Below are 17793 nucleotides of genomic sequence, written 5' to 3'. Positions count from 1 at the left end.
GGCGGTGAGGCGGGGTCTCCTCGAGTCAGGGTGGGGTGGGGTGGGGTGGATGCGGGCACTGCAGTTGGGACGCAGCTGGGGTAACCTGAGTCGGGGTGGCGGGAAGAACAGGCAAGAATCAAGGAAGTGTCCCTCCGTGTTTGGAGCACTTAATTTGGGGCAGTTGGAGGAGGACTTTGGGGGTCATTTTACTGTTCTTAGAGTAACACGAAGGTTTTCCAAAGAAAAGCAGCATATTCACGCATGATTTTGCAGAAAGCTGCAGACGTAGCCAGCCCAAGGGAGAAAAATGACACCCGCCCACCATGGATCATCCCTAAGGGCAAACAAAGAATGCTAACTGGGTTTTCTTGTTGTCGCTGTTGACCACCATGACCGTATTCTTAAATAGACGGTGGGTCTAAGGCCAGGTTAGGCGGACAGGTGGGTGGAAAGCCCGGAAGTGTGGATCCTTGCACCTCCCCCACTGGGAGCCGTGGGGCCAGCCAGGGAGGCGGGGACACCTCGGAAGGTAAGAGGGTGCACAGGGTGGAAGGGCATGATGGGTCCACTCGAGTCATTTCTGTGTGTGCTGGTGAAGGGGGAGAAAGAACCCCAGTTTCCACAGCCTCAAGGGTGGTGCCAGAAAGCTCAGCATGGTCTGGAGAACCCCCTGCCTCCTGCCCAGGCTCCCCGTACCCAGCTCAGGTAGCCAATCAACTAATTAGTCTGTGTGACCCCCATCATACACCCCCTCTTTCTAGCCTTGTGCTGACCCTGTAAAACAGACAATGCAGACACAACGCATCCGACACCACTGGCGGGAAAACAGTTATTTAATAGCAGGGTAGCTCTATTTCTCCAGAATTGGGATTTAAGCCCAGAGTTTTCAGCAAATGAGGCTTAAAAGCAGAGGTCTTGAATCTAGAGGTCCCTGCTGAGTGGAGCATAAACACCACAGGGGCAAAGATGTTTACCTCCTTTGTGAGAAATACCGAGCACACAAAATACCTCTTTAACAAAGACAGAATAAATCTGTGCCACTGTGTGAATGTGGCCTTGTCAGAATCAAGGGGAGACACAGTCCTTAAAGACCCCACACGTGTAGGTGCCTCTGAAACTCTTCACACAGCTCCACAGAACACCCCTCTGTGGATTCCCTGCATGAGCTATGCAAAGCTGAGCCTATAATCCCTCAGGTTCATCTGAGCACGGTGGTGCTGGAAAGGTGGTTACCTTCCAGGGTCCCTCGGATGCTCAGAGATCATGTCACAGTCTGGGTAGGGCTGGCACAATATGGCAGGAGGAACCTGACTCGTTCAAGTTCTAAGACTAACACTGCCCAGAAAAAAAAAAAAACAAACACCAGGATCTCAGGCGGTATGTGGACTGCGGACTTGGAGGATGAACACGGCCTTCCGACATCTCCAATCCCGCCCCACCAAGAAGGGTTTCCCTGGTGCTCCCCTGAGCGACGTGCCCATGGTCACTTAACCGGGTGCATTACCATGGGCTGCAGACCACCTCTCCCAGCCTGGGTGTCCTCACCTGTTACATGAGATAATAACTTGGAGGTAGGTTGTTGTGCAGATCTGCTGAGATCAAAGAGCAGGGTCTGGGACTCAGCAGGGACCTGTCCCCTCCCACTGCCTCCTCCAGGAAGCTTGCCCTGACTGCTCTAGCCCACACCTCTCCACCAGGGATGCATCACTTACTGCCTGCCTCTCCCCTGCCATGAACTTGTGCCATGGGCTGCCTGACTGGGAGTCACACTTTCACTGCAGAGTTGACCCCTCTGGCCCTCAGTCCCATCGAGGCAGCACAGAGCTCCCACCCTCTCAGAGACCCCACGGCCTTTACGAAAGAGGAGAAATGGCAGAACAACATTGGAGTTGGCTCAGAAAGGACAGATGAGGAAATAGCAAGAAGAAAATAGCAGGCATATCAATAGAAATGATCTACTCTGAAGAGAGGAATAAGTCAGTCAGAAAAACAAATCATATATTAACACATATATTGCTGCTTTCAAACTGTGGTGGTGGAAAAGAGCCTTGAGAGTCTCTTGGACAGCAAGGAGATCAAACTCAATCCTAAAGGAAATAAATCCTGAATATTCATCAGAAGGCCTGATGCTAAAGCTCCAATACTTTGACCACCTGACGTGAAGAGTCAACTCATTAGAATAGACCCTGATGCTGGGAAAGATTGAAGGCAAAAGGAGAAGGGGACTGCAGAGGATGAGACGGCTGGATGGCATCACCGACTCAATGGACATGAGTTTGAGCAAGTTCTGGGAGCTGGTGATGGACAGGGAAGCCTGGTGTGTTGCAGGTCACAGAGGTGGACACAACCGAGCGACTGAACAACAATAAAGCGTACATGTGTCTAGAAAATGGTACAGGTGGACCTGTTTCCAGGGCAGGAATGGAAACACAGACACAGAGAATGGACATGCAGACACAGGTGCAAGGGGAAGGTGGGGAGCGGAGGGCGGGCTGGACTGGGGGATTAGGACGGACACATATACACTGCCACGTGTAAGGCGGTTAGCGGGAACCTCTCGTTTAGCACAGGAAGCCCAGCCCAGTGCTCTGTGGTGGCCTGTGGGGGTGGGTGGGAGGGAGGGAGGGAGGGAGGGAGGTCCAAATATACACGCATAGGTGATTCACTTCATTGCACTGTTAGCAGAAGCTAACACAGCATTGTAAAGCAAAGTATTCCAATTTTTTTTTATTTAAATAAAAAATGGGATTATTTCCTCAATTTCTCTTTCTGATCTTTTATTGTTAGGATATAGAAATACAGCAGGTTTCTGTCTATTAACTATGATTTCTTCTTGGAAAGGAGAGGTCATCTTCCCTCACTTGTGGCATATTAGCATTTTGTATGCTTTCCGCTGCGTCTCTTGTACCGTAATCTGTAGATGGTGTATATGCTACTGAGAGCTTCCCTGGTGGCTCTGTGGTAAAAGAATCCGCCTGCCAATGTAGGGGATGTGGGTTCAATCCCTGGGTCAGGAAGATCCCCTGAAGGAGGAAAGGGAAACCCACTTCAGGATTCTTGCCTGGGAAATCCCATGGACAGAGGACCCTGGTCAGTCCACAGGGTCGCAAAGAGTTGGACACAACTTGGGAACTAAACAATACTGTTGAGATACGAGAATGTGCGATCCCCACAGCATGGGCGTACATGCGGCGCACAGATCCTATGTCCTGAGTGCGCGCTCCATGCTCACCCACATCCTACACCACGTGTGTGTGCTGTGGGTATACAGGAGATGCTTTGCATATTAGTCTAACATGTAGATGGTATGTGGCTTTCATCTCTACGCTTCACATCCACGTCCAGTCACTCTACCTAACACAGCCACCTTTCACAAAGTTCCAAGCGTATGCCTCGTGTACTTATATAAAGCGTCCACAGGTGCTATGTCTGTGCATTCCACAGACACTTAGTGAATATTCTAGATGTATAGGCTTCATATGTGTCCTGTTTGCAATCAGTGCCCATCACACTGCATCATAAGCAGATATGGGAAGCGGATCCAGCGGAGTGTCCACATGGTGTATCAGCCAAGGCATTTGCTCGCCCCAGGCCACCACACCTTCTCCCCCCCTCACACTCCCGTGCTATAAATAGCCCATTAATTAACTGTTCAGGTTGAGAGTGCCACCTCCTGCAGTCACGGAGAGCTGTCAGTCCACACGCCGTGGATATAGCTGCTGGCACTTGTAGAGAGTCGCTCCAGGGTGTGAACCCGCTGAAGAGGTCGACTACCAAGGTCCTCCTCTCCCTCCCTTCCTCAGACCTCCTGCTGGGGCTGTCCCATGGATGAACTCGGCTGGCCACCAGACAGCCAAGAAGCCCTAGAGGTGGCTCAGACAGACTTAACCTCCCCAGTGGGGAGCGGGGTGCAGATGGGTGCATCTCGCTGGGGACACGGAAGATGCCCAGCACAGCTTCCTTCCTGGAGGCTCTGCAAGATGGCAGCTGCGGTGGGAACGGCCCTGCACCCTGGACCACTGGGGTCCTTGGAGATTTGTTCACCTGGAAGGCCCTGAGCTTTGGGGTGTTCTGGGCCCACATGCTCATGTGCCTGTCTTGCTAAGGGATGCCTTTGCTGTAACAGACCGGTGAGATATACCACAGGCAGTCAAAAGGAAGGAGTTCTTTCTTTCCGCAGGGTGGTGGGCTAGAGAACTGTCACCCCCAGGGATGAGATACACAGGCATGCTGCTGGCCAGGCCCTGAGAAGGGCCGCTGCTTCCCTCATCACAGGAAGGGCTGGGGGCCGGGCACCTGGTTCTGACCCAGCAAATACTATGCTGGTTTCCTTCCAGTAAATAGATCCCATCCTGAACCACTAGCTAATTTACCGCCTTATTAAGTTGCCAACCGTCTCTTGTTTTCCAGCATCCATCTGGGTTTTATATCAGCTGCACAGGTGAGCTATATGGATATGTCATGGGACTCCCACCCCTGCGTTTTGTATAAATATAAACCTACTTGTTTACCAAGATGTGCTTTGTTCTTTCCTGAAGACCTCAGTTTCCATCTGGTATCATTTCCCTCCAGGCAGAAGCACCTCCTTTAGAAATCACGCTGCTCTTTAGAGCGGCCGGAAACAAGTTTTGATTCTGAGAGTGGATTTTGTCTTCATTCTCAAAAGATATTTTCCCTGGATAGACAGTTACGGGTTATGGTGTTTAAAAGGCTTTTTTAAAGATGGTGTTCCACTGTTTCCTGGCCTCTGGTGTTTATGATTAAGAAGTAAGTGCTGTTCAAACAGCTGTTTCACTGTATGTGATGCACTGTTTCTGACGCTTTCAAGATTTCCTCTCTGGTTTTTGGCAGCTTGATTCTGATGTTTTCTTTGTATTTATCTTGCTTGAAGTTTACCAAGTTTCTTGAATCTGTAAATTTGTGTCTTTCGCCAGATTCGGTGAGTTTTGGCTATTATTTCTTCCGTTTCTTTTGAGTTATTCTCTTTCTTCTGGGACGCCTGGTTACAGTGCCCTACAGGTCTCTGAGGCCTTTCACTATTGAGTGAATAGACACAGCAATCTTGAGAAAGAAAAATGGACTAAGAGGAATCAGGCTCCCTGACTTCAGACTATACTACAAGGCTACAGTAATCAAAATAGTATGGTACTGGCACAAAAGCAGACCTATAGCTCAATGCGACAGGATAGAAAACCCCACAGGAGGACAAGCTACAAATACTCGATGCCATCACAAAACCTATGTCACAACTCCAATCCTAAAAGACTTGTTTTGTTTTTTTTTTTCTAATCTGTGATTGAATGAAGGCAGGCTGGCCTCCTTAGGCAGAGCTAGATTCAAGCATCTACTCATATGTTTTCCAGACTCACCCAGAGCCTTGACTATGCACTGTGCTTGGTACATAGGGTCCCCAGGGGCGTTTTGTCTTCCCTTGATATCTTGGGGCTGCCAGCCAGAACTCCCCTAAGTGGAGGGCATGGGTGTCGCAATGCCACCGAGGACTCCCAGGCTGGTGCGTGTCCTCCTTGGTCACCTTCCACCCCACCTGTGAGGCCCAACCCCACGAGCTCAGAGCCACACCTCTGTCCAGCTTTGCCCTCTAAGACTCTAGGCTCCCCCATGCCCCCACGCTCCCCCTAGAGCCTCTAAGGTCTAGGCTTCCTTGAGCACTGGGAGCCACTTTCTACTCCACCAACATAACCTCAGGAATCCCACCTAGGGCCATACTGTCCATCCTTCCATCATCATAAACAGTTCATCCTTTCATCAAAGAGACTTCTAAAATTGATCCATACGGGGTTCAGGCGGTGTGCATGGGGCCCAGGAGAGACTCTGAAACCGCAGCCCCAGGCAGAAGCCTCTGGGCTCCTGCTCTGTGACCTCAGAAGATGCACTCACGTCACCAGACGGATGGGGGAAATGCAGCTGCAAGGGGACAGTGAGACCAGGTCACGGCCCCTCCACAGGCGACAGGGTCACCCCTCCCCAGCCCTGCAGAAGCCCAGCAGTGACCAGCATGGCTGTCACCCAGGCCTCCTCAGGCTGGGGAATGCGAAGGCCACAGGCCGCTGGGTGCGAAGCTCCCTGCACGCAGGGGACACAGCGGCTCTCACTGTCTCTCTGCACTCAGCCCTGCAGCCCCCTTGCTGCTGACTCTCCACAGATGCAGAGCCTGAGACTCAGACGTGCTCATGTCCTGGGCGTTAGGACAGCCATGGGGACCGGTGACCGCCTGCAAAGCCCCCCCATACACACACAGCAGCTCTGACCCCAGCACCGTGCTCCCTGAGCTCCAGGACACCAGCTCAGGGTCCAAGCACACGGAGTCACCCTGGAGGCCATTTCAGGCGATGCCCCAGCCCGGCTCACTCGCCAGCCAGCCCCTGCTGGGTCCTTGCCTTGCAGATCCCAGCCCATTGTCACCAACCAGGAGGCCAGTGAGCGGAATGGGGTCAGGGGGAGGACCACCCCAGAGATGCTCCCAGGTCCCGGCCCAAAGCTAGAGCAGACGGGGACACAGACTTTGAATCAAATTCAGGTACCTCGGGGCCATGATAGGAGGTGGAGCCCTTGCCAGAGTGGCCCCAGGGCTGAGACCCAGCTTAGCTCCCCGGAGCAGTGGGGCGGGTGCGAGAGGGGCCTCAGCTCAATGCGGGCCAGCGCCCTCTCCACCAGGCCCTGCGTGGGTTGCAGGAGGATCTGATCCAGGCCCTGTGTGGGTTGTGGGAGGATCTGATGGACACAAGACACAAAACCGAGAGGCTGAGCACAGCGTCAGACTCTCAGCATCGTCAGCTTTGCCTGGTGGAAAGATCTACCCCAGGGCCCACGCTGGATGTGACAGAAGCATGGAGGAGGCTCCCTGCTCAGACTGGGCCATCAGCGCAGGGTCACTGCCGGATGAATAGGAGCCCGCCGGGAGAAGAAGTGTGTGGGATTCTCCCAGGCCGCAGTCTCCGCTGGAATTCAGACGTTACTCAGTGCTTCCTGTCTTGTCCCGCTCCCACAGACCAGGGCCTCTCCTTGGGCCCAGGTCCTGTGGCAGAGCCCAGGACCCGGCCAAAGGGCAGAGGCAATGGGCATCTGCTTGGGGCCAGAGGATTCTGGCCTCCCTTGCAGGAGCGCTGAGGGCAGGGCAGGTGGATGTGGGGGGTGATGGAGGTTCAGGAGAACAGAAGACCCTCGAGCTCAGCTTCACAGCCCAGCCCGTGCACCTCGCCCCAGGAGAGCACCCAGAGGCTGAGCCCAGGGATGGGGTGAAGCGTGCAAGAGCTGCAGGGCTATGCGTTAAGAGGAACGCGGGGATTCAGCTGGAAAAGAACCTGCAGAGCCCAGCTCCACACCTGCCCGGGCTTCCTGACCTACACATCAAGAGAGGGGATGGTACTGTTCAGACAACAAGCCCCACCTGGAAGAGCTATCTGGACTCCTGAGCCTCCGAGAAAGACACCTCCATTTCCTCGTCTGTGAAATGGGGCCAAGGACAGGGAGCAGAGAGAGACAGAGAGGCAGTGGGAACTGACCGCTCACCAAGGCATCAGGTCCCTGCTATGGACTGAACGTTCCTCCAGTCCGGCAGGGAGATGACATTCAGGATGGGGCCTCTGGGATGAGGTTTACATGAGGTCATGAATGCAGAAGGGGACGAAGGAGCCGGCATTCCTCTGTCTCTGTCACGTTAGGACTTGGCGAGAAGGTGGGTGTCGGCAGGCAAGATGAGAGCCCACCCACCCAGCCAGGCACGGAACCTGCTGTCACCTGAGTCTCGGACTTCCAGCGTCCAGAACTCCGAGACGCATTTGCTGTTGGAGCCCCGCAGTCTGGCATTCCGTTCCTGCAGCATGAGCGGACTGATGCCCCCAGAACTGAGGCCAGGCTCGCGGCCCCTCTCCATGCCGCCACGCAGACCTGCGCTCTGCAGCCTTCGGGCCAGGGCACCCGGAGATGAGGCCCCGCACAGGATGACGCGTCAACGCCGGACGCACCTCCCACACGTGGGCACCCGCATCGGGCCCTGAGCCAGCCACGCCTGGACATGACAGGCTGCCCCCTGGCCTGCCCACACCGCCAGCCTTATCAGCTGCTTCCTTCTGCATCTCCTCCCGTTCCCGAGCCCAGGCCGGGGGGTTGGGGGCTCCTGGGGCAGGACCACCACCTGGACCGCACGTCTCACACCCTCGGGACACCGCCCTGCTGCAGCCACCGTGGGGCCGGGCCTCTGGGTGGGGGCAGAGTTGTCCCCCGCCCTTCTCCTCCTTCCGCTGCCCTCCTCTCTTCCACTGCCTTCTCACCAGACTGTGGCTCCCAGGTGGGCAGAAGCCCACTCCTGGCCCACCTTGGTGCATCGCAGGGCCTGGCATGGGGCAGTCACTCAGAATTTAGAAGGCAGCATCCCTGCACACGTGACCTCCATCTTCCAGGCCTGCCTTGAGGCCCTGGCCCATCCCCGAGCGCAGCACGGCTGGGGGCAGCTCTGCCCGAGAACTGCATCATCCCGCCTGATTTTCACGGCCCCTTTTATATACTTAGCGGGTCTCTTTGATCTGTCCTGGGAGAGGTTTTGCAGAGAAGAGGCCTGCATCTCAGGGCTGCAGCGGGCTAACAAATAAAACAAATGAATAGGCTCTGTCCCCGCAAGGGAGCCAGGCGGGCAAGGAGGGTAATGAAACTGATGGTTCCTATTGGGTTGGGGGTGCCCAAAGAGCCCACTGAAGTGACAAGGCAGTACTCCCAGAAAAACACCCTGTGCCCCCCACCCCCGATTTCTTGCTAGATTCCCCAGGAGTGTGGCAGCCGCCAGGTTTGAGAAGTTCCCGGGCCCGGCTCCTGCTCTGGGCAGCGTTTTCCTAAGACACCATGAGCATCCAGCGGGCTGTCCTCACTCAGAAAAGTATAAGGCAATGGGGCAACGGCGGGTCGCGGACCAGCCTCACTCCTGACACTCCAGGACTGCCCGTGGCTCCTCCGAAATCTAAGCTCATCAACAGCTGGCCGTAAATGATCTCTCCAGACTTTTGCAGTCCTTCACCGTTTGCAAAGCTTCCTCTACTGTGGGGTGGCCCCTGTGAAGCCTGCCGGGATCCCTTGGCCAGAAACAACCAACCTGGCTCTGAATTCCCCTCCAGGACACTGTGGGGGTGGGGGAGGTGAGGGGTGGGGACAAGGCTGGCCCCCGGGGATCACGACAGGCTGGGTTAGACTCTGCCCTTCAGGGACCATGGGTGATCACCTCCCTGCCCAGGCCGCCTCGTTCTCCTTGGTCAAGTTCACTGCGACCCCAAGCTCCCGGGGTGCTCTGCCACTCCGAGCAGGGGTAGCCATCAAGGCCAGGTGCCAGGTGAGAGTGACCCACCGAACGCGCAGCCCAGGGAAGGAGGAGGCCACCCAGGCATCTGGACATCAGGAAATCTGCTGCTGGAAGACAATGTAATATTTATAAAGGACACGCAAGGATTCTGTGCCTATAGGAATTAAAATAAGCACAAATTCTATTAAAGAATGACTCAGAGTGGCTTTGAAGAGGGATGGGCCAGGGAAGGGAGCTGCCCTCGGCGCCCCGTGCTTTCTGGCGGCCCCCCACTTCAGCTGCAACCAGCATCCCACTCATCCATCCTCCCAGCACCAGTCTCGCTCCAGCCCCTGTACAGGCTCCCCAGGATTCCTGAGCCCCAGGTGTCTGCAGACACCAAAAGGAGAATGAATCACAGGCCCTGTGGGGGGTGGGGGGCTGAGAGTGGGCAGGAAGGGTCCTCCTGGGGTTCCTGGATAGAGATCAGGAAGGCCCAAGGACCACATCCGGCTCCATCTCCTGTTTTACCAACCACGACACTGGGAAAGCCACTCAGATGCTCAGCCTTGACCTTCTCCTCTGCAGAGGGGAGTGAGGGTCACCTCCACAGCACTCCGCAGCCCACAAAGCTTTTCTGAATTCATTCTCTCATCTGGAAGGGCCACCTCTGTGATAACTCCAGGTCAAGGCACCCTTCTCATGATATAACGGAACCCAAATATCCCCCAGGTCCCACCACGGGGGCTTGGGCCAAGGTGCAGGACCCTCATTCATCTCAAAAGGGGATGACATTTCTTGCGGGCTCTGCTTGGGTCCACTGGCCAAGCCCTGAACCAATGAGCCTTTTGCTCTTTCCTGCCAGAAAGGAGCCAGAGTGTGATGTCCGGAGCCCCAGAAGTCATTTCACCACCATGAGGATGAGCCCAGCCAGAGGAGACTGTCCTGAGAAACAGGGCTTTCATTCCGCCCCCGGGTCAGCTCTTCTCAGCCCCTCCCATCTGTGTCGCAATAATCTGGCTTCAGCGAGTGTCTTGATTGCAGTGGATTAACACTCAACATGTCCTACCCCTCAGCATGACTAGAAATAATCCACAGGCCCCTGCACCCGACATGGTTTCTCTTACAGGCCACCAGGTCTGTTGGGGGTGGCCAAACCAGGCCTGTGGGTGGCCGGCGGCCAGCTGGAGACCTGAGTCCCCAGAAAGAGCAGCTGTTCCCCAAGCCCCGGGACCAGGGCTGCAGGCCAGGGTGACCAGTTTTTAAAGAGAAGCTGGAAATACTGGATATTGAAGATATGGAATCTAATTAGCATCTAATGAAACATTTTAAAACGCGGCCCAGGCCAAACAAAATAAGACAAAACCGACCATCTGTTTGTCTAACGCAGGAGTCACGAGGCTCCAGAGCCGGAGGAAGGGAGGAGAGAAGAGAATGGGCTTGAGAGGGCAGGTAGGGACAGGAGAGGGGCATGAGGGGCCAGCCAGGCTGCGGCCCCCAACCACTGAGCCCTGTCTCACGGCGCCCACCCGTCCCATCCACCTTGCCCCATCACAGCAAGGTTCCTGCTACAGGAGTCACCTGCTGGCCCCATTTCACAGATGCGCAAATCAAGGCCATGGTCGCGCCTCCCCCAGGTGGCAGAGGTCAGCCCCGCCCCGCACAAAGCACCAAGCAGAACCACAGCCCAGCAAGCGTGGCCATCCCAGGCAGACGGAGGCCCCTTTCTACGATCCCCACGGGGTTCGGTCCACAAAACCTTGACTGCAACTCACAGATGAGAACCCAAGGCTCCCCATCCGGGCCGGGGACGCCACGGCCTGAGCCTTGGCCCCTCTTGGAGGCGCCTGGAGCCACCTTGCTCAGTCACCGGTTTGGCACTGTGATCTCTGGAGGAAAACCTGGCAGGTTTGGTGTTTTATTTAATGACAGAGCAATTCCCTCAAAGGCTTTTTATTATTATTATTATTATTATTATTAATTTCCCAAAACGTTCCCTTTGGGTTTCGCTTCATTGTTTGTTCTTAAGAGGAAAAGGAGACCTAAAAATATATTTTAAAAAATATGCAAGCTCACAAGCTACAGGTTTCTAATGACAGCTCATGGTCATTAGAGGGAGGCCCCCCCCGCCCTGGGCTGCATCTCCCTGGCCCTGCTCCCTCCATGTTATGAGAATCCAGTGGAACCCAACGACGCGTCATTATTCCCATCTTACAGATGAGGAAACTGAGCCTGGGCAGCCCTGTGTGCTTCTCTTTTAGTCCCATGAAGACTCGGGAGGCTGCCATCAGCAGACCCTCAGATGGGGCCTAGATGCATCCTGGCTGGGGGCAGGGGGCCTGGCACGTGCTGGAAATGACCCACAACGGAGTGGTGACCACCCAGACATCAGCGGGAAAGTAAAAGGCAAGACTTTACAGTTTGCATAAGAATGTTCTCTAAGAGCAGAAAAAAGTAACCAAAAAAGTACTCCCCTTAGAGACTATTTATAGCAACCCTACTCCTAGGTGTATAGCCAAAAGCATTTAAAATAGGTATTCAAATACTCCATGCACGTTCACAGAGCACCATTCACAGCAGCTGAAAGGTGGAAACTGCCCAGATGTCCATCAGCGAATAATGGATTAGCAAAATGTGGTCTCTCCCTACAATGGGATATTATTCAGCCTTAAAAACAGGAATGGGAGCAACCTAAGTATCCATTGGTTGGTGAATAGGTGAAGAAAATGTGGTGTGGAACCTAATTGAACTTAAATGGTTTTGCACAGCAAAGGAAACCATAAACTAAACAAAAAGACAACCTACAGAATGGGAGAAAATATTTGTAAATGATGCAATCAACAAAGGAATTAATTTCCAAAATACACACACAGCTCATACAGCTCAATTAAAAAAAAAAAAAAAGCCATTCAAAAAATGGGCAGATCTAAATAAACATTTCTCCAAAGAAGACACACAGATGATCGACAGGCACATGAAAAGATGCTCAGCATCACTAAGTATTAGAGAAAGGCATTTCAAAACTGCAATGAGGTATCCACTTTACACCGGCCAGGATGGCCATCATCAAAAAGTCTAAAGATAATCAACACTGGAGAGGGTGTGGAGAAAAGGAAACCCTCCCACACTGCTAGTGGGAATGCAAATTGGTGCCGGACCTATGGAGAGAAGGATGGAAGTTCCTTAGAAAACTAAAAATAGATCTACCGTGTGATCCAGCAATCCCACTCCTGGGCATATATCTGGACAAAAAACCCCAGTGTTCACAGCAGTACTGTTCATATAACCTCAATCACCTTGCTGTACACCTGAAACGAACACAACATTACAAATCAACTACTTCAATAAAATATTTTAAAATAAATGTAAAAAAAAAAAAAAGTAAAAGCACAAACCAAACAAAAACAAACACACAGATACAGAGAACCAGGGCAGTGATTACCAGAAGGGAAGCGGCAGTGGGAGGAGGGGAAATGGGTAAAGAGGGCCGACGGTGTGGGGACAGATGGAAACCAAACTTTCGGAGGTGAGCATGCCTTGCTTTGCACAGAAGCAGACATTCAGCACTGCACAAGAAACATACAGTGTCATAAACCAATAAAAACAAATAACAAGAAAATGCGGTGTTTGGGATATTACTCAGCCGTAAAAGAGAAGAAAACACATTATTTTTAAAGCAGACTCTTCCCAGCTTCCAGGGTCCCAGCTCTTGACCGGAACAGGACAGATATCGGGAGCAGGACCGGGTCAAGGCATACCCCACTCCCAGCCCCCAGCCCCCAGCCCCTCAAATATCTCAGGCTTGGACCCACAGAGGCATGGAACCCCGCTGTTGGAGGAGGCTAGAGGCCCTCCATCCGCCAGGGAGGTTTGCTTCTGAAGAGGATCACAGATGGCATAGCCAGGAAAGAGTTCAAGGGGCTGAGATGCCGGTTAAAGACCACAGCCCTCAGGCCCACTTGCTAAGGAGCCTCCGCGGGCCGCCAGAGTCAGAGACCAAAAATGCAAGCGCGCCCTCTGGCGGGCACGCGGACGACTGCAAATGCCGCTGCAGCCACCCGCCCGCTGTTCCCCTGGGACCGCATCCAGACTCAGGATGCCCGGGGGAAAAGCCATTCATCTTTTTCTCATGTGGTGAGCTTCTCTGAAGTTACCACCAACCAATAATAGCAGTAATAATAACAGATGATGGTGGCAGCCACAACCACAGTTTACTGAGGACACACACCGGGCCAGGGAGGAGTCACCTTCCTTAACTCATTCACTCTGCAGAAGAGGGGGCACTCTGCAGGAGGGGGAGCACTCTGCAGGAGGGGGAGCACTCTGAAGGAGGGGGAGCATCCTAAAGGAGGAGGAGCACCCCGTAGGAGAGGGAGCACTCTGAAGGAGGGGGAGCACCCTGCAGGAGAGGGCGCATCCTTAGCACAGTGAGTGGTGTTATCTCCCAGTCATGGATGGAGAGCCCCAGAACCAGGTGGAGCTGGATCCTCCATCTCTCCCATTCCACTCTCCTTCCCTCACCACCCACAGTCCATAACCGCCTCTGAAAAAAAAAAAAGAAAAACTGCAAGGAAATATGGGGAAACAAACCTAAATATAAAAATCAGGTTCACAAGAAAAATTATATAAAATTGGGCTGACTTTTGAAAAGTCTGTGGCAGAATAAGAAAATTGTAAGTCAGCTTTCATACCCAAGAATACTGTCTCATTCAGTAATAACTGATACTTGGGTATTTTAAGTGAAACGAAATATTCAAACTCGTGCTTGTTTCTGTTAGAAGTGGGGACTCTTCCGTTCAGGGCCTGGAGTATAGGAAAGGGAGGGAGCAGGTGGAATTCATGGAGGAAAGAGCCTTCGGGCAAAACAGAGGCTTGGATATCAAGGTACTCAGGACTCTGAGTGCTTGGACCCCAGCTTTCCCCCCGCCCCACAGCCTCACCCAGGTGCCCCAGCGTCCTGGCTCCCTGCAGACACAGCCTGTGCCTCCCTCCGGGAAGCTCTTGCCCCTCTTTAAGGACCCAGCTCAAAGGCCACCTCCTCCAGGAGGCCCTCTTCTCCCTCACTGAGAATCCCAAAGGAGCTCTAGGTACACAGGGACCTAAGGGACATGGACTCTGGTGGCCTGCGGTCAAGCCAGGCGCCCCCCTCCCTGAAAGGAGCATGATCCACGCCAGTGGGGGGATGGGGCCGGGAGAGCAAAGGCACTGGTGCTTTCATGGCTGAAAATCATCATCTCTGCCTCTCGGACGCCTGAAGAGCCGAGTGAAGGTAAATGCTTGGCTTCCCAAACTGCCCGTGTTCACGCGGGCTGGATGTGCGGGGGTCTTGTTCCAGGGCTGACCCTGAGGCAAGAGGTCTGGACCTGGGACTCTGGGTTGCCCCCCAGCTCTGCAGATTCCCCCTCTCCCACTGAGTAGGGGTCACAGGGGCCTGTGAGAGCTGGCAGGGTCAGTGTTCAGCCTTAGAGGTCACCACCTGACCTCACCCGAGCACGTGGAGGTGGTGAGAACGGAGCTCATCTCATGCACACACGTTGGCAGCCACCCACGTCTCGCAGACTGAGAGCCGCTCACTTCCTCAAGAAGCATCAGAAGCAGGCGGGCTCTAGTCCCAGGCGCTGGTGCCCACTTGGGCGTGGGCCCTCCCCTGCCCCAAGCACAGCTGGCCACAGAGCCCCTCAGGACTGGGGGCCAGCGGGGCTCCAGGCCTGGCCCCTGAGGGCCTGTCGTGTAACTCTCATCTGCTCCCTTCCTCCTCCCTGCTCTGCCCCGACAGGGAGAGGACTCAGGACCTCAAGGAGGACGGGGCCTCCAGGTGCTGGGACCCAGGTTCCTGAGTGACCGTGCTCAGCAGAGGCCCTGCTGTCCCGCGGTGACTGTGACCCGAGCAGCAGAGGAACTCACGGTGCAAGAGACCAGGGGTGTTGGGGAGGGCGCCTGCTATGCCCCCAGCTCACGAGAGTCACTCAGAGATGATATCTACCAGCATGGAGGCCACACGCGCAGACCAAACACATGCAGACCATTACTGCTGACCCTGCAGCCCAACAGGAGCCCACGGAGACCCCTGACTCAGGTGCAGACACGGCAGAGCCCCCTGTACCTATCCCCACATCTGCTGGGCCGGCCGGGCAGGGACGGTCATGTCCATTTCACAGGCGGGAAGACTTGGGCTCAGGGCCATGACTGGCTGTGTGACCTTGGGGACATGCCCTTAGCAGTGGGGCAAGGCCTGGGGCGTGGCACTGACGCCAGAGTGCAGCCTGCTGTACGATGCTGGCGGTCCCATGCACGTGTGTGCAAATACACACACGTGCATGCATACATGGGTGTATAGAGATACATTTGCACATGCAGACACGCACACACATGCCGTTTACATGCATGCACACATACAAGGACATACACACGGAGGCACACGCAGACACACACACGCAGACACACCGCACGCACTCGTGCACACACATGTGCAGACACCCACTACATGCACACACGTGTGCGCACGCAGGCACACACAGATACATCTGCACATACACGTAGCACATTCAGATGACACACACACCCCTCTGGGGCCCGAGGCACCCTGGAGAGCAGTGGGGGAGCAGCACGATGGAGCCGAGGGGCCCGAGAAGCCCGCCCACCCCTCCCCCAGTTACCAACGGTGCACGTGCATCAAGCGTGCGCACTTCAAAACACCGCGCGGCAAGGCTCGGAACACGGCCTCTGTCCTTGGTCCCCTTGCTGGAGATCCTGAGTAAGAAGAGCAACAGCCTCGCGGAGTGTGGAGGATTGAAGCGTTTCACCCAAGTCACTGGCCCAAGGACATGCACTATCATGCGGGCAACCTCAGCTGCCACACAGACACCCGTGTCGACCTCCTTCTCAAGAGGCTGCAGCTGGCACCTGCAGGAAGACGTGCACAGGCGTGTATGCACACACACACACACAGACACACACACACAGGCATACACACAGACACAGAGATATACACACACAGAGACACACAGAGACACACACACAGACATACACACACATACACAAACACAAACAGACACACAGACACAGAGATACACACAGACACAGACATACACACAGACACAGAGATACATACACACAGAGACACACAGAGACACACACACAGACATACACACACATACACAGACACAAACAGACACACAGACACAGAGATACACACAGACACAGACATACACACACAGACATACACACACATACAGACACAGAGATACACACAGACACACACACAGACACACACACAGACACACAGACACAGAGATAAACAGACACACACACAGACACAGAGATACACACAGAGACACACAGAGACACACACAGACACACACAGACACACACAGACATACACACAAACACACAGACACAGAGATAAACAGACACACACACAGACACAGAGATAAACACACAGACACACACACAGAGATACACACACACAGAGACATACACACACACAGAGATAAACAAACACATACACAGACACACACAAAGACACACACAGACATACACACAGACACACAGACACAGAGATACACACAAACACAGATATACACAAGACACACACACAGACATACACACACAGACACAGAGATAAACAGACACAGACACAGAGATACACACACACACAGACATACACACACAGACATACACACAGACACACACAGACACACACAGACACACAGACACAGAGATACACACAGACACAGATACACACATAGACACACACACAGACAGACACACAGACAGACACAGAGATAAACAGACACACACACAGACACAGAGATACACACAGACACACAGACATACACACACACAGAGATACACACACATACAGAGACATACACACGCACAGAGATAAACAGACACACACACAGACACACACAAAGACACACACAGACATACACACAGACACACAGACACAGCTACACACATAGACACACACACAGACATACACACAAACAGACACAGAGATAAACAGACACACACACAGACACAGAGATACACACAGACACACACACACAGAGACATACACACACACAGAGATAAACAGACACATAAACAGACACACACAAAGACACACACAGACATACACACAGACACACACATACATACACACAGACACGGAGATACACACAGACACAGATACACACATAGACACACACACAGACATACACACAACAGAGATAAACACACAGAGATAAACAGACACAGACACAGAGATACACACACAGACACATGTAGACACACAGAGACATACACACACACACACACACACACAGATAAACAGACACACACAGACACACACAGACACACACACAGACACAGATACACAGAGACACACACTCACAGAGCCACACAGACCACAGCCCTTCCAGACCCTCGCTTACGTATCGGCAGCCAAAGGGGTCTCCGGGCGGAATGGGAAAACCCCAGCCTGGAGCCACACCAGCTCGGCCTGCCTGTCCGTCGGCGTGACTCCGGGATCACACGCCAGT

At 53.7% G+C, this 17793-nt stretch overlaps 1 protein-coding gene across 1 annotated transcript in view; it reads right to left on the bottom strand.

Moving 5' to 3' along the window:
- KCNK9 (potassium two pore domain channel subfamily K member 9) overlaps nt 1-17793 on the bottom strand; it is a 108906-nt gene that overhangs the window by 11730 nt on the left and 79383 nt on the right. The gene's annotated exons all lie outside the window — the stretch shown is intronic.

Source organism: Ovis aries, chromosome 9 (genome assembly GCF_016772045.2).
Source record: "Ovis aries strain OAR_USU_Benz2616 breed Rambouillet chromosome 9, ARS-UI_Ramb_v3.0, whole genome shotgun sequence".
Lineage (NCBI taxonomy): Eukaryota > Metazoa > Chordata > Mammalia > Artiodactyla > Bovidae > Ovis > Ovis aries.
Note: the sequence above shows the minus strand (reverse complement) of the source record. Positions and strands in the feature narration are given on the sequence as shown.